An 11,080-nucleotide genomic window follows, 5' to 3' on the forward strand; every position below is an offset into this window, starting at 1 on the left:
TTTAAATCCACACATTATTTTTAATTTAAATACATTAGAAACAATAGTGATGCCATAGTGCATATCCTGCAATCACCACCTTAACAGTAATGCACTTTCTTATCCCTTATGGACAAGATCTTAAATTACTATACTGGTCATGTATTGTTGTAGTACAAGTAACCATATCCATGCTTTTAAGATTATAAGAGGAATTTGCATGAATTTTTGCATGTCTATTTTTATGGACACATATAAATAGAAAATAAGTAAACTTAAAAAATGCATGCCTTTATTGTGTCACATGAAAAAAACAGTCCCTAGCCCAGTCTTTGTGTTCTGGACCATTACCAAGAACTTCACATGATAACTACACAGAAATAGTAAACCATTCACTTTTATTTTTATTATTATATAATTTATGTAGCTATAGATATTAGGAAACATTACCAGTATTCTTACATTTAATAATTTTGTTTAATATTTAGTACAGTCCTTTATGACAGAAGATGGTTAGAGTTAGTAAAACAGTAGAAAGAATCATATACTAAGCCAAGAAAAGATCTGGAAGAGGACAGAACAAAAAGGTTGGTAACCCACTGGAAGGTGAATCTTATATAATTTCTACAGTTCAGCTACACAAGTGATCACACTAACAAAGTGATCACAGTATGAGAGCCATTCATTAGTATCAATTAATAATAATTAACAATTCAGGCAATGATGACACTCCTTTGAAGGGTCGTTCTTCAGGACAATCTTCCAAGTGCATTCCTTTTTGTTCACATCCATCTTGCAGTGGGATGGAATATCAATAGCAGTTGGGATCCTGGAAGAGACAGAAACCTCATGTAATGACTATAGATTAGAACAGAGTCAAGTCCTTTTGACACTTTCGCTATGCTGCTTGTACTGAGGGGTTCTTGCGTGATTTTGAGTGAGTGATCAATAATTCTGTGGACCACACTATGAAGTAGTCCTTTCACTGAATAATGTGAAATACAAGTTTTATTAACAAGTATTAAAAATAAAAGTAAGACTTTAGACTGGTGATATGAAAAGAAACACAAAACACTTACTGGTTAATGAGTGAATGAGCATGGCTGTGCACTGAAAGGCTTGTATATACTTACATGTTGCAGCAGGAAATGCCAGCCTTATCACAACTACATTTATAGCAATTTTGCATCTGCCAATTTGAATTGAATTCATGAAAATCACCATCCATTCCACTGCAGCCTAAAATAAATACAAAATATGAAAGGCATATACCTTACTTAATGGTTACTGCACTTGTTAATACTTTAATTAAAGTTAACTGGTGGAAAAAAACTGAAAGTTTTTTTTTTTACATATCAAATATCATTCAAGCCTTCTAAGGTAATACAAAACCTAAGAATTATTGGTGTCTGTTTTTGGTAGTGTGTTTCCTGGTAAATAATAATAATTATTATTATTTTTTCAAACAGGCATCTATAATTAAACATGTATTGGTGATGTACTCCTTCCATTAAAAAAAAAACATGTAGCACACCATTAATGCTTGTCATAAAATATGTCTTTATACAAATATTTATTTTGCAATACAAATACTTCTGCTTTAAGGTGTGCACATCAACAATCCTAAGTAAACTTTTCTTATTTCTACTGAACAAACTAATCTTGAGTTGAAAAAATGATCAAGGATGTTGACTTCAATAGAACTTCACTTCCCTTTTCCACAAAATGTTACCTGTGCACTGTAGTATTGTCAGATATCATGATTTATGGCTCTAGTGTTTGAGCTGTAAATATTACAGTACTAATCCCAGTGGGAATGTTTACTGCAATCTACAGTGTCCTTTTGTAGGATTTGTAACCCATAGTAATGTTAGGAATGGAGTGAAGCTTATATCCTTTAACTTGCGCAATACAGTTTAAAAAAATCTGTAAAATTTACTTTAAAATAGTAATTTAGTTGTTGATTTTTGTAACATGGAGAAAACTGAAACTTTTTGTAAGCAATTTAGTTTCCTGAATGGAATACTTACCAAACTTGGGCATCTCTATATAGCAATCTGATCTGATCATGGCCACAAAGCTAAAAAGCCCAAGAGTGATATACAGAAAGTGTTTCTGAAAAAAGAAAAACAAAACTGACATGATTTACTAACTAGAGGTATGGAGAATAACTTAATCTTTTTTGTCATGTCAAAGGTAAAAATAACTGAGGAAAGAATTAATCAGAAAGCATATAATACTGTTTTGAAAGGTCATAAAATGAATGTTGATTTAATGTCAGGGATAGTTATGCTGAAGTGCATTGAATATTTTTTGGTCTATTGTATTGTAACACTGAAAGTGTAATAATTAAATATAGAGAAGCCCATTGAGAAACAAGGTAGCTTATCCTTAGCATCATTCAAAGCAGGTTGTGGGATGGCTGAGTTGAATTCTAAATTAAACCAGTGAGACCAGCTCAAACTACATCTTCAAACTGTACATAGAGGAAGAGTCTGGACAGAAGCAGAATGCTTTGCAGGTTAAAATAACACCAGCCAGACACACTTCAAATATATCCTTAAACCATTGCAGTATTTGACTTTCTGGAATCTAGAGGAAATTAGGTCAAACATATCTTAGTCATAATCTTAATTTTTAATGCATTTGAAATTTCTCTTATTCAGAAGTGCTCCATTCAGGTTTTATACATACCATTGTGATGTCTCTGGTGATTTCTCAGTTGATGAAAAATGTAAATATATGCAGATATATATATATATATATATATATATACACAGTTTTTTTTTTTTTTTTTTGCATCACGTGATATATGCAAATAAGAACAAGTTCCTGCTCTTCACGGATCTCATGATAAAATGAGTTGAATGTACAAGATGGAAAAGGTAATTTTACAAATTTGCTCACAGTCCAGATGCCCTAAATTGCTGTTTAAAATAAATAAAAAAGTAGTAAGATCCTTTGAACCAAAAAAGGTTGTGGAAAGTAATTCTAAACAGTACTTTGTAATCTTTATATACTGTAGCTCTGATATCTCATACATGTTTTATACTGAGACACAGACGCCAGGAAGCTTTGCATATACATTTATTTTGTGGACAACTGACACTTCTACATGAAGAGAATGTTGGAAAAGAGCTGAACTTATGTTTTTGTTCTGAAGTAAGTTTGCTCTATCTCCAAACAACAATCCCTCAGAATTGAGCATCGTCATTAAGATTTCCCAAGGCATTTCTTGGAATAGTCATCCTTCTGCACAGTTTTACCAGTACAAGTCTTCTGGTCAACTAGCTGAAGACAGCTGTCTGGAAGATTAGGCAATGGTGGAAACCTGAGAGACAGAGAAGACATCATGTGACATATGTTCTGGAAGGGGCTACAGCAAAGCAGTCTTAAAATGCATAGAGCAAATAAATTGCTCTTTCCTCATGTTTCTTTCTTCTAGTTCCATAACCTATTTGAGTGTAGATGTTTTATTACCAATGTTAAGTAACCATTCAAATACAGACTGATTCTGCAAAGTTTATTGAAATAAAAATAGAAACATAAAGTTCCTTAGTAGATATTTACTTTCTGTTCCAATTTAAATTGTTATCCACTTGTCTTTCAATACTTTTTGCCATACCTAACTTTTATAATTAGTTTCAGAAAATATGGAGCTAAGTTTGAAATAGATTCAAAGGCTTTGAAATTCAAGTTTGAATAGCAAGACACTCAGCCTCGATATGCAAAGTAATGCAGAATAAACAGGATATGAAAATAAATAATTGTCTTGAATTGACTGCAATCTTTTTGTGTAACATATGTAAGTTCCTCTTGAAATTCAAATTAAAACATCAAGCACTTTCAAATGATGCACCATAACCACTATAACTGATGTACTGTAAGCTGAATTGATCAAACTTTCATATTGTACTTTGCATGAAAATTTAAAGATTGATTGATTACTAAGAATCTGCCTACAACTGTGTTGATGGGGAAAAAAGGATTTTGTAATGAACATAAAAATGATTCCTGACTACCTACATACTGCAGCAGTCAGCACCAAAATCAGTGCAAGTACATTGAAAGCAGTCTTCAGTTTTCCAGACTGTCCCAAATGCATGAAGGGTTCCTTTGTTGTCCAGACAACCTGGGGAAAAAGCAATATTCATAATATTATTATAGAAGTACACTCTTAACAATGCTGAATTGACATGAAAGTGCCTCTTTCACAATGGATCCAGAGGATCAGAGCAGAAAAACAATGTGGAGGGGGGGGTGGGGTTGCTTTTTCCCCCCTCCTCCAACACACTGCATTTTCCTCTTAATGGGAATTCAGTATGAACAATTCTGAATTCACAATTGAACATGCAATAGTTTAAACATTCTTTATACAAAACTACTGATACATACCTTTTGGGGGATGATTTATGTCATCAAATGTCAATGGTGTGAATTGGCATTGGGTATTACATACTGCAGCATAGGCAAACATTCCAAAGGTGATGTAAAGGATTTTATTCTGCAAAGGAGCATCATGTTAGTCTTCAGTCACTTTTCATGATGAACAGACATCTAAATGTATCTATTGATTAATCTATGGATGTATGAATCTAAATTAATCACCTGATGTATTATTATTAATAGTAATAGATAGATAGTAACAGGTTTTTTTAGACAATAAGAAGTTGAAAAATCTATTTACAGAAAGACACTAAGAGTTCACTCACCATTTTGTCTTGCAGTCCTCAGCTTCCCTTTTTGAGAATGGGTAGGAGTTGGTAATATTCATTCTAGAAACAGTGGTTTATATACTGTGAAATGTATAAAGTGACAGGGTGTTCCAGGTTGAAGGTCAATTGAAAATCTGTTAAACAAACAACTCAAATATTTCTCATTCTCAAGCATAAATATTGACTACTTTAAGCTTTACATGTCAGTGAGTTAGTAATGCACACCTGTGTTTGTTGATAGGCTTCCATTTAAGGATTTAAGAAACGTTAAGAAATTGTACTCATGTTTGGAAAAAAGGCTAATTGTCAGTCTCCCATGTAAAGATTAGTGTCCTCTATCCATCTACTGTATGGTTCACATAAGGTGGTTCAAAGCTCTCATTTGTATTAAATGACCCAGGCAGAAGTTATGTAAAATAAATTGTAATAGTAAATGCAATGCCAAAATCTATTTTATTTAAAGAGGTTTTGAAAATGAAGTATGCAACCTTTTAGTTATTTTGTTTATCTTCTTCTTCTTCTTCTTCTTCTTCTTCTTCTTCTTCTTCTTCTTCTTCTTCTTCTTCTTATTTTGTTATTCAAAACAAAACACATTTCTTTGAAAGCAATATATACACTCACCTAAAGGATTATTAGGAACACCATACTAATACTGTGTTTGACCCCCTTTCGCCTTCAGAACTGCCTTAATTCTACGTGGCATTGATTCAACAAGGTGCTGAAAGCATTCTTTAGAAATGTTGGCCCATATTGATAGGATAGCATCTTGCAGTTGATGGAGATTTGTGGGATGCACATCCAGGGCACGAAGCTCCCGTTCCACCACATCCCAAAGATGCTCTATTGGGTTGAGATCTGGTGACTGTGGGGGCCAGTTTAGTACAGTGAACTCATTGTCATGTTCAAGAAACCAATTTGAAATGATTCGACCTTTGTGACATGGTGCATTATCCTGCTGGAAGTAGCCATCAGAGGATGGGTACATGGTGGTCATAAAGGGATGGACATGGTCAGAAACAATGCTCATGTAGGCCGTGGCATTTAAACGATGCCCAATTGGCACTAAGGGGCCTAAAGTGTGCCAAGAAAACATCCCCCACACCATTACACCACCACCACCAGCCTGCACAGTGGTAACAAGGCATGATGGATCCATGTTCTCATTCTGTTTACGCCAAATTCTGACTCTACCATCTGAATGTCTCAACAGAAATCGAGACTCATCAGACCAGGCAACATTTTTCCAGTCTTCAACTGTCCAATTTTGGTGAGCTTGTGCAAATTGTAGCCTCTTTTTCCTATTTGTAGTGGAGATGAGTGGTACCCGGTGGGCTCTTCTGCTGTTGTAGCCCATCCGCCTCAAGGTTGTACGTGTTGTGGCTTCACAAATGCTTTGCTGCATTCCTCGGTTGTAACGAGTGGTTATTTCAGTCAAAGTTGCTCTTCTATCAGCTTGAATCAGTCGGCCCATTCTCCTCTGACCTCTAGCATCAACAAGGCATTTTCGCCCACAGGACTTCCGCATACTGGATGTTTTTCCCTTTTCACACCATTCTTTGTAAACCCTAGAAATGGTTGTGCGTGAAAATCCCAGTAACTGAGCAGATTGTGAAATATTCAGACCGGCCCGTCTGGCACCAACAACCATGCCACGCTCAAAATTGCTTAAATCACTTTTCTTTCCCATTCAGACATTCAGTTTGGAGTTCAGGAGATTGTCTTGACCAGGACCACACCCCTAAATGCATTGAAGCAACTGCCATGTGATTGGTTGGTTAGATAATTGCATTAATGAGAAATTGAACAGGTGTTCCTAATAATCCTTTAGGTGAGTGTATATATATATATATATATATATATATATATATATATATATATATATATATATTTATACTGATCAGCCATAACATTATGACCATTGACAGGTGAATAACACTGATAATCTCGTTATCATGGCACCTGTCAGTTGGTGGGAAATATTAGGCAGCAAGAGAACAATTTGTCCTCAAAGTCGATGTGTTAGAAGCAGGAACAATGGGCAAGCGTAAGGATCTGAGCGACTTTGACAAGGGACAAATTGTGATGGCTAGACGACTGGGTCAGAGCATCTCCAAAACTGCAGCTCTTGTGGGGTGTTCCCGGTCTGCAGTGGTCAGTACCTATCAAAAGTGGTCCAAGGAAGGAAAAGCAGTGAACCGGCAACAGGGCGGCCAAGGCTCATTGATGCATGTGGGGAGCGAAGGCTGGCCCGTGTGGTCCGATCCATCAGATGAGCTACTGTAGCTCAAATTGCTGAAAAAGTGAATGTTGGTTGTGATAGAAAGCTGTCAGAACACACAGTGCATCGCAGTTTGTTGCGTTTGGGGCTGCGTTGCCGCAGACCAGTCAGGGTGGCCATGCTGACCCCTGTCCACTGCCAAAAGCGCCTACAATGGGCACGTGAGCATCAGAACTGGACCACGGAGCAATGGAAGAAGGTGGCCTGGTCTGATGAATCACGAGTTCAAGGTGTTGACTTGGCCTCCAAATTCCCCAGATCTCAATCCAATCGAGCATCTGTGGAATGTGCTGGACAAACAAGTCCGATCCATGGAGGCCCCACCTCGCAACTTACAGGACTTAAAGGATCTGCTGCTTACGTCTTGGTGCCTTCAGAGGTCTAGTGGAGTCAGGGCTGTTTTGGCGGCAAAAAGGGGACCTACACAATATTAGGCGGGGGGTCATAATGTTATGGCTGATCGGTGTATATATAGTATTAGTAATTCTCTGTGAGGTGAGATGACATGATGCTGAATTACCTATGTAATTATGTACAATAAAGTATTTTTTTTGTGACAACCCATTAATTAGTTATTGATTTTTACAGCCTGAAATGCAATATTATTGACTTCATGTATTTCTATTAAATAAATGTAGATTTTTAATTCAAAACAAAGGTTGTAAAAGTATGTCAGTCATTAGAATAAATCATATCTAGTTTGATGTTTCTGTTACATTCACTGAATTAGTAATTTATTTGTATGGCTTTAAATGGCTGTTGGGGAATGCCTGTTGAATGTCTGAAATAAAACCAACTTTACTTCCACCGAGGACTTGAAAACCAACCAGCACAAAGATCAGGTTCTAATGCAACATATTTAATTGAAGGTCATATTATTATGAGAGACATTCAGATATATTTGTCCCCCCGTGTTCAATTTTGTGTGTGTGTGTGTGTTTTATTATGTTGTGTGTCAGTGCAAGCTGGGTTTCAAAATGTGTGCATTTCGTATCCACCTATACAAAGCCTAACAAATCCCAAGACCAGCACTCAACAACCAGTGATAACAAGTATAGTGCTTGCTGCACATATAGACAATCTGGCAGTTTTATTTTTGTATTTATTACCAGAGCTTTGGAAATGGCTTTGTAATCCTTTCCAGACTGATATATCTCAATAACTAATAACTTTTTCTCATCTCTTCAGGAATTTATATTTATCACAGCATAGTGTGCTGCTTGTTGAGACCTTGTAGCTGACTTCACATTGATGGTAAGGTCCTATAGAAGTCATGTTTAGATTCAAAAGGGCGGGCAGTAATCAAGCCTGGGTGTGTCTGCTCTAACTGAATCCAATGATCATTTAAATTTGGTTAATGAGTTGATTAAATTCAGGGGGCAGTTTCTTTTTTCACACAGGGCCAGTTGGTGTTGGATAACTTTTTTCCTTAAACAAATCAAATTAACATAAAAACTAAATTTTGTTTTTACTTGGACTCTCTTAGTCTTATATTACATTTTGTATTAATATCTGAAACCATTCAGTGTGACAAATATGCAAAAATGGAGGAAATCAGGAAGGGGCGAATACTTTTTCACAGCACTGTACTAATACTGTAATGCATCGTAATATGAAAATAAACCCATAGGCTATATCCATCCATTACAAATAATACTTATATAATGCATCAGCATTATATATGTCAATTAGGCTATACAATCGATAAAATATACACACATTATTAGGTGGTCTGGTTAATTCCTTCCCCAGAATATATATTTTAAGAAATAATAATGACCTCCATAAAATATTCACAAGTACATTTAATAAATGCATGTATTTATACAAAATTATATATTAAGAACATATGAAAGTTTACATATGAGCGGAGGCCATTCGACCCATCGTGCTCGTTTGGTGTGCATTAATAACTGAGTGATCCTATCCAGCCTATTTTTAAATGTTCCCAAATTTTAGCTTCAACCACATTGCTGGGTAGTTTCTTCCAGATTGTGAAGTGTCTCCTGTTTTCCGTCTTGAATGCCCTGAAGCCCAATTTCCATTTGTGTCCCTGGGTGCGTGTGTCCCTGCTGATCTGGAAAAGCTTCTCTGGTTTGATGTGGTCAATGCCTTTCATGATTTTGAAGACTTGAATCAAGTCCCCACATGGTCTCCCCTGTTCCAGGGTGAAAAGGTTCAGTTCCTCAGTCTCTCAGTAGGACATTCCCTTCAGACTTGGAATAAGTCTGGTTGCTCTCCTCTGAACTGCCTCTAGAGCAGCGATATCTTTCTTGAAGTGTGGAGCCCAGAACTGCACACAGTATCCAGATGAGCTCTAACTAGTGCATTGTACAGTCTGAACATCACTGCCCTTGTTCTCAATTCTACACTTTTGACAATATACCCTAGCATTGTGTTTGCCTTTTTTATTGCTTCTCCACATTGTTTGGATGGAGAAAGTGAGGAGTCCACATAGACTCCTAGGTCTTTCTCATGCGATACTTCATCTAGTTCTATTCTTCCCATAGTGTAATTATAGTGGACATTTTTGTTACCTGCATGTAATACCTTGCACTTGTCCACATTGAATTTCATCTGCCAGCTGTCGGCCCACAACTGAATATTATCTAAGTCCCTCTGAATAGCCTGTGCTGCCGAGATTGTATCTACTGAGCCACCTATTTTAGTATCATCTGCAAATAACTATCCCAGAGTCCAGATCATTAATATAGATTAGAAAAAGCACAGGCCCTAATACTGATCCCTGTGGAACTCCACTAACAACCTCACTCCAGTTAGAAGCAACTCCTCTAATTGACATCCTCTGTTTCATAGACATCAACCAGTTCATAATCCCTCTACTTACATTGCCCTGAATGCCTACAGCTTCCAATTTGAGGATCAGTCTTTGGTGTGGGACCTTATCAAAAGCTTTTTGAAAATCTAAGGATATCATATCATCTGCTTTCACATGATCTACAGCTGCAGTTGCATGTTCAAAAAATTCTAATAAATTAGTAAGACATGATCTGCCTCGTCTAAACCCATGTTGACTATCTCCAAGAATATGGTTTTCATTAAGATGCTCCTCTATTTTCTTTCAAATAATTTTTTCCAACATTTTACAAGTGATGCAGGTGAGACTGATTGGTCTGTAATTTCAGTTTTGTCCCCTTTCTTGTGGATTGGTATGACATTTGCTGTCTTCCAGTCAGTGGGCACATCCCCTGTTCTAAGTGTCATTTGGAATATTTTAGTTAGCGGCCTATAAATAATTTCCCTCATTTCTTTAAGTACTGTTGGAAAGATCCCATCTGGCTCGGGTGATTTGTTTGTTTTTAATTCTGCTAGTCCCTTTAGTACCTCCTCCTCATTTATCCTGATCTCTGTTAGGATTTCACTGGACTGATTGTTAACCTATGACATGCTATCAATTTTTTTTCTTTTGTAAAAACCTCTGAAATACTCTCATTTAGAATATTTGACACATCTTGTTTGTTGATACTTCCATTTTTGCCCTTTATCTGTTTCACTTCTTCCTTTATTACCTCTTGCTGTTGTAGTATTAGAGAAAAACTCTTTGCTGTTTTTTTGCTACAGACGTGTTGGTACCCCTCCACAAAAAACGAAGAATGCACAATTTCCTCTGAAATAACTTGAAACTGACAAAAGTAATTGGCGCAGAATCTGCACAGACTCGGCGAAGTATGTTTGAGTGAACGCAGCCGACGTCCAAAGTAGGGATGGGCGGATCGATCCAAAGTATCCATACTTCCGATCCTGACGTTTCATTTTTGAGAATCGATCCTCACATAAAACATCGATACCAGGTGGCGACAGAGTGAAGCAGAGCTCTCTGACAGAAGCCTTTCAGAGAGGCAGGCATTATCCAGGTATCTAACTGATAATATTAGCTTATTTTAATAATTTGAACAGAAATCAGTGAATACTTTTTATTTCTTGAGGAGCATATTACAGTGGGTGGATGTACATACGCTAAAACTCCGATACCCCGACTAAGGTTAATATCCGGCTTTGTAAAAAGTAACGTAAACACCTTAATCTGGTATCTTTAATCGGGGTCTTAATATCAGTAACACACCAGGATTTCTGCCCAACACTTTGA

At 36.6% G+C, this 11,080-nt stretch overlaps 2 long non-coding RNA genes across 3 annotated transcripts; both read right to left on the minus strand.

Annotated features, from left to right (window-relative positions):
* Positions 1 to 359: 359 nt before the first annotated feature.
* LOC136716127 (uncharacterized) lies at positions 360 to 2,753 on the minus strand. Its single transcript, XR_010805121.1, has 4 exons — positions 2,674 to 2,753; positions 2,010 to 2,094; positions 1,113 to 1,218; positions 360 to 808 (listed from the first exon to the last, which is right to left on the minus strand). It is a non-coding gene; the product is annotated as an uncharacterized LOC136716127 (long non-coding RNA).
* A 297-nt stretch (positions 2,754 to 3,050) lies between these two features.
* LOC136716126 (uncharacterized) lies at positions 3,051 to 4,762 on the minus strand. Of its 2 annotated transcripts, none has more exons than XR_010805119.1 (4): positions 4,692 to 4,762; positions 4,375 to 4,483; positions 4,006 to 4,111; positions 3,051 to 3,310 (listed from the first exon to the last, which is right to left on the minus strand). It is a non-coding gene; the product is annotated as an uncharacterized LOC136716126 (long non-coding RNA). The 2 variants fall into 2 exon arrangements; XR_010805120.1 differs by having other exon boundaries at positions 4,002 to 4,111.
* Positions 4,763 to 11,080: the final 6,318 nt, after the last annotated feature.

This window comes from Amia ocellicauda, chromosome 20, assembly GCF_036373705.1.
Source record: "Amia ocellicauda isolate fAmiCal2 chromosome 20, fAmiCal2.hap1, whole genome shotgun sequence".
NCBI lineage: Eukaryota > Metazoa > Chordata > Actinopteri > Amiiformes > Amiidae > Amia > Amia ocellicauda.